The sequence below is a fragment of the Phyllobates terribilis genome, unplaced genomic scaffold, assembly GCF_046119375.1.
Source record: "Phyllobates terribilis strain yellow unplaced genomic scaffold, ASM4611937v1 Scaffold_2__4_contigs__length_985480577, whole genome shotgun sequence".
NCBI lineage: Eukaryota > Metazoa > Chordata > Amphibia > Anura > Dendrobatidae > Phyllobates > Phyllobates terribilis.
Genome location: NW_027362762.1, coordinates 441,692,850 through 441,698,849, shown reverse-complemented (window position 1 = coordinate 441,698,849; position 6,000 = coordinate 441,692,850). Strand labels below are relative to the sequence as shown.

Here is a 6,000-nt window from a genome sequence, read left to right as displayed (position 1 = left end):
AGCTCTGGTTGCACTGGCTACGGAAGTGGGCGGTGCCCGGAGCGTACCAAACCGCACAGCTTCATAGGGGGGTAGCTGACATTCCGTCCGCGTTACTTCTTTTAACTGTAGAAGATAACTTTGGTTTTTTTTTACTGTTGATAAGATTTGTTTTTATTTTTAGCTTTTTTAGTTCAATGTTTCCACAACCGCGAGGTAAAACTCGGTATTTTATAACGAGTTATTCTCGGACACCCCCACATTCCTTGTCTGGGCACAGTGGGCAGCGGCCCCGAGTCAGCTGACGTGCGTGCGGTGTCAAGCCGGGGTGCACAGCCCGTTGTTCTTCTTACCTGGTGGCGTCGCTGAGAAGACCGGAACCGGTAAGTCGTGCCGGTATATGTGCTTTACGGTAAAGTGCGCTGTTGGTGCTTGTTGTCAAGGAGACGCGAGCCCCTGAGTCTTCATCACATGTCTGCAGGGTCCTAGCACCGACTGCGGCCAGATTTCAGAGATTGGTGGCAGGTGATAAGCAGGGTGCAGCTCTGTATGTACAGTGGTGTCTATGGGAGATATAGGGTAGGATACCTGGGCATGTGCCTAGGGGCGCACACAAGTGGGGGCGCTGGGATTTTACATGTCTATGATCTGCTTCTGTAACTGGGCATTTTACAGTGGTAGCACTACATGGTGTCAGTATGCAGCGGGCACCAATATTGACCCTGTACTGGGTAACCTTGTCACAGGTAGTATAATGTGTCATCTCCAATACGGTGCCCACAAATGCCAGTGTCTGCTGAGTGCCGTGGTATGATCAGCCAGGCTGTGCTTCCCTGCAGGGGCTATTAGCTGTCAGGTGGGTAAATCCAGCTGATGTACATAGCCTGGGAGTACACAAACCATGGGAACGCAGCGCTCCATCCCCGGCAGTGCGTGTGCGGCTGAACGTCATATGGGAAGTCTGTTTGCCCTGGGATCTCAGAAGCACACACAATGTGTCCCCCCAAAGGAACATGACGTCTAGGACATTTTTCATGCTCTTTTTTTTTTTTTTTGGATGGAGTCCATTTAAAGGGCTTGTCCAGGACTAACATATTGCTGAGCTTTCCATAAGGCAGGTAATCAATATGAGATTGGTAGGTGTCCGACCCTCGCCGACCGGGTAAGTAATGGTTTTTATTTTAGGACATTTCCTGGAGCTGCTGTAACTTTTTGGATGATCCCTGGTTTACGTATCATGATCAAACGACGGATAAAGTCCCGGCATTTAATCTCCATACAATGTGAAATGAAGTAGGTGATTCAAATCGAGATGTCGCCATACACGGTGAATGTGTGACTCGTCCCCAGGTCTGAGAGGGAGAGTAGGGAGCAAATTCCCTTAGTCTTACTCTATATGCCATCTTTCAAGGGGCATCTTAGTTAAAAGGTTGGTCCGCTGCTTGGACAGCCCTATTCTTAAATGTTGTAGTTTCCAGAGGAAAATCTAGAAACCTTGTACCCATCTCCCATTCACATTGTTCCAGCTATGTCAGTGATGGCTCTCTTAGTATTCACGTGACATTGTTATGTCACACGAGCGCTGCTGATTGACTGCTTCCTTCAGACATCTGAGTTTCATCTGACAGAAGTGTGGATGGGCTGCAGCCCTCACGTGGCTTAGCAATGTCACATGAGTGCCAGGAGACCCAGTGCCAACATCATTGGGTATTGGGTAAAGGTATTTTTTTTCATTTTACATGGGGACTAAAGCATTTAAGAAGAGTTTGTCTAAATATTGGACAACCCCTTACGTGTTAAGCTAGTTCCTCATATGTAACCTCTAAGGTCTGAGTATGGACCGCAAAGTCGTGACGAAGCACTGGTCTTCTGACCAAATCTCAACCACTTTTTTTTGTATATTTATAGGGTTTGTCACAGAAAGGGGCTCATTTGGTGAGGTGGATCCTCTAAGCCCAAGGTCCGGGTGGACACACGGGGCAAGGGTGTCGGTACAGTACGGGTGAGGCACGCAGGATGTGGATAGCAGACTGTAGACAGATAGCAGAGGTACTGAAGGCCGCAGACAGGTAACCCAGGGACTGGAAGCCACAGACAGACAGCAGTGTTACTGAAAGCTGCCTGCATGTAACTCCGGGAGCTGGAAACCACAGTCAGACAGGAGGCATCCGGAAGGCTGTGGACGGGAACTGTGCACAGGCAAACTAAAAGTGTTACTAGAAAACCTTAAGGCGAACCTGTCAGCAGGATTTTGCTAAGTAAACTACAGGCATTGTCATGTTGGGGCTGCTACACTGATTAATATGATGCCTGAGGTGAAGAAATCCGTCTTGTGTAATCAGGGTTTGCAGTTTTGAGTTAATGATATGCCTGTGCTCTGGGATGGGGTTGTAGGCAGGGTCTTATCAAAATATTAAGGTAGGGAAAAGAAGAATGTGAATATGTAATAAAATAAATCTTTTATTAAATACTCTTAAAATTGATAAATATAAAATTGTCAATTTAATATTTATCAATTTTAATAGTATTAAATAAAGGATTTATTTTATTAAAATACATTTTAGTAATATTTTTAATATTTTGATATGACTTTTTGGTGGTGCACACCTGTGAATATAGGTCTGATGAGATTTGATTAATACTCTAGGCAGAGTCTTATCCTGGTGCTCTAGGCCATTGTTCCCCAACTCCAGTTCTCAAGGCCCACCAACAGATCATGTTTTTAGGATTTCTTACTATTACACAAGTGATAATTACATCACCTGCACAAGCAATAATTACATCCCCTGTGTAATAGTAAGGAAATCCTGAAAACATGATCTGTTGGTGGGCCTTGAGGACTGGAGTTGGGGAACCCTGCTCTAGGCCAGATCAAGAAAAGATCTGCACATAGGGCACCCCAAAGCACAAACATGTTCCTCATCATAGAGACAGATAGGGGTGGCCTGTGTGCAGGTCTTTTCTTGCTGATCTGGCCTAGAGCACCAGGATATGACCCAGCCTACAATCCCGCCCTGGAGCACGAGCATATCATTAAATCTAAATGCAAGCACTGATTACACAAGAACCACAAGATGGATTCCTTCACATCAGGTATCATAATAATCAGTGAAGCAGCCCCAACAGGACACTGCCTGTAGTTTTACTTTACAAAATCCTTCTGACAGGTTCGCTTTAATACCAATACACAGGTGTGTGTCTTGGGAGGCCTTCTATAGGTTCAATGCATGGTTTTGTTTTAGGACATTTCCTGGAGATGCTGTAACTTTTTGGATGATCCCTGATTTACGTATTATGATCAAACGACAGATAAATTCCCGGCATTTAATCTCCATACAATGTGAAATGAAGCATTGCTGAAAATCAAGACACCGCCATACACAGTGACACATCCCTAGGTCAGAGAGGGAGAGTAGTTAGCAAATTCCCTTAGTCTTACTCTATATGCCATCTTAGTTAAAAGGGTGGTCCACTGCTTGGACAACCCCATTCTTGGGGGCACGCTGGCCTACTTGCAAAATCTGACGTGGAACACAAAGTTCAGTGGACCGGGATGTAGAGAGCACAGACAGGACAGGTGTGTAACACGGGTATTGCGTTCAGGTCAGGAGGCCACACCTGGTCTGGACATCGTAAAAGTTGGAAGTGTAACACCGGCCTAGCTTTTCTTGATACAAAGAATAATGTTTACTTGCTGAACCCGGAATACTCCTTTAACTGAAAGTCCCCTGATTGACCTATTCTCTAAGCATTTCATATCGTGCAGCAGTGAAAGGGTACATTAGACGTAGCCATCTTTGTTCTTGCTGTATATCAAGGTTGCACAACCTGCTGCCTGCTATGCCATTCTGTGCGGCCCCCAGTCATCTGATTCCTGTGTTCAGTAAGGCTCATAAACTATGGGGACAGCTGTGCTCATTGCGTGGTCATCCTGACTCCTTTTTTTTTTTTTTCCAGAGTAACAGGGCAGGAAAGGGCCCTCTGGCTACAATAGTGGAAGTACTAGAAATGGAAGCCCCACTTATTAGGTTATGATATATACAGTACTGTCGATGTATATTTCAGATCAGAATACCCCTTCAAATTTTAGGTGGCCCTTGGGAGCGGTGCAATCACAAAATTTGGTAAGGTTTTATACCTTGGCCTATGGACATATCTGAGGGCCAGTATTATATTTACACTAGTTTTACTACAATGTAATAAGAACCTATTATATTCCACTGATCACTTTCTGAGCTCAGAATTGAACAGCAATGCAATTATCTGGTTATAATGGAAACGTTGAATCTTTTTCTTGAAAGACCACTCTATTTTACTGACTGTAGAAATGGTGAAAGTTGACTTTCCCATTCTCTACCTGTATCACCCCTGTTTCCCATATAGACAGTGAATCTGTATGTTGTCCTCCATGGTCATATATCAGCACTACACGATCCTGTGAGAGAAGGCTGGCAGGTGAGATGAATTTTCCCCATTTGCTACAAGGGTGTTTATGGCAATTTTCTGCTTATTGTGCCAATAAACTGGTTGCAGAGGTCATGGGAGGAGAGTTGACGTGCGGTTGTGTAATTTTTATCTGGTGCTGTTGGATTTTTTTTTTTCTTGTTTTCTATCGTGAACTGGGGTTACCTGTCCTATAACAAGCAGTTCTGTGCACTGGTTCTGTTGCAACATTTATTGGATACGTGTCAAAGTTTTTTTTTTTTTTCTTTTAATCCTATTAGAGTAAGTAACTCTACAATTGTATGGGTTATAAAACTATTGACATGTGTGCCCTGGGAATAGCGTTCCCCCAAACTGGTTTTTATTGTTAGGAATACAACCTAATGATCACCCCATTAATAAAAAGTATAGTCAGATTCATTGACTGATGTTCTTGATTTTTATTAATTATATTTTTCTTATATAGCGCCATAAATTCCACAGGGCTTTACAGACATTATCTGCACTGTCCCCATTGGGGCTCACAATCTAGATTCCCTATCAGTATGTTTTTGAAGTGTGGGAGGAAATCGGAGAACCCGGAGGGAACCCATGCAAATATGGGGGGAGCCTGGAGAGAACCCATGCAAATATGGTCGGAGCCCGGAGGGAACCCATGCAAATATGGGGGGAGCCCGGAAGGAACCCGTGCAAATATGGGGGGAGCCCACAAACTCCTTGCAGATGTTTTTCTTGGTGGGATTTGGATCCAAGACCCCAGTGCTGCAAAGCAACAATTCTAACCACTGAGCCACCGTGCTGTCTGGTATGGATGCCACGTTGTATTTGGGTAGATCTGGAAAATATGATTTATGATGTCAGACTTCACCCTTACCTTCTGTACTCCTGAGATGAAAGTACAGCCAAGGGCAGGATGTTCTCTTGTGACGTTATAATCCTGTTATGTAGAACTGCATAAAGCTTGCATAAAATCTTCTGTGCCTCCACACCCAATACATACAGTAGGAATCTTTGTACATCGCATACAGGGATTTACATTACACTCAATGGACACTCTGTTACTAAAACCAGGCTAAAGATAGCCTGCGAGCACATCAGATGCCCCAACCATCCAAGGCTGGTGAAGGCTTTTAGCCTCTTCTCTTGGCAGAGCTGGTAGGTAGGATTATATGAAAAGAATTACATAGAAAAAATGTTTTAGAAAAGAAAAAAAGTCTGGAAAGGGTTATAAGGACATTTTGTAAGGCTTTAGGACTCCACTCTATGACTCTGAGATCTCAAATTGAGAAGCCTTGGACCAGTCATGAACTTTTCCATAGGTGCTTCTTCATGTGCCTTGTGTAGTCAGCCAGCGTTAGGAGGACATGCATATAGGAATAATGGCATGGAAGTGTAGTATGGCAGAATCCATCATTTTCTTAGAGCATACATGTCAAACTCTGGCCCGTGGGCGGTTTAATTTGGCCCGCGACACCAGAGCCATCACCCATATGTGGGCACATTAATTCTGTATGGAGGACTATGTGGGACCCATTATTCTGTATACTGGTTGGCCCGCGACTTTGTCCAAGTTTTTAA

At 44.2% G+C, this 6,000-nt stretch overlaps 1 protein-coding gene across 1 annotated transcript in view; it reads left to right on the top strand.

The window, feature by feature from the left end:
- Window positions 1-208: 208 nt before the first annotated feature.
- Window positions 209-6,000, top strand: part of POR (cytochrome p450 oxidoreductase) — a 75,676-nt gene continuing 69,884 nt past the window's right edge. Inside the window, exon 1 of the mRNA XM_073665445.1 lies at window positions 209-362. The gene's annotated coding sequence lies outside the window, so the exon portion shown is untranslated. The remainder of the gene's footprint in view (window positions 363-6,000) is intronic.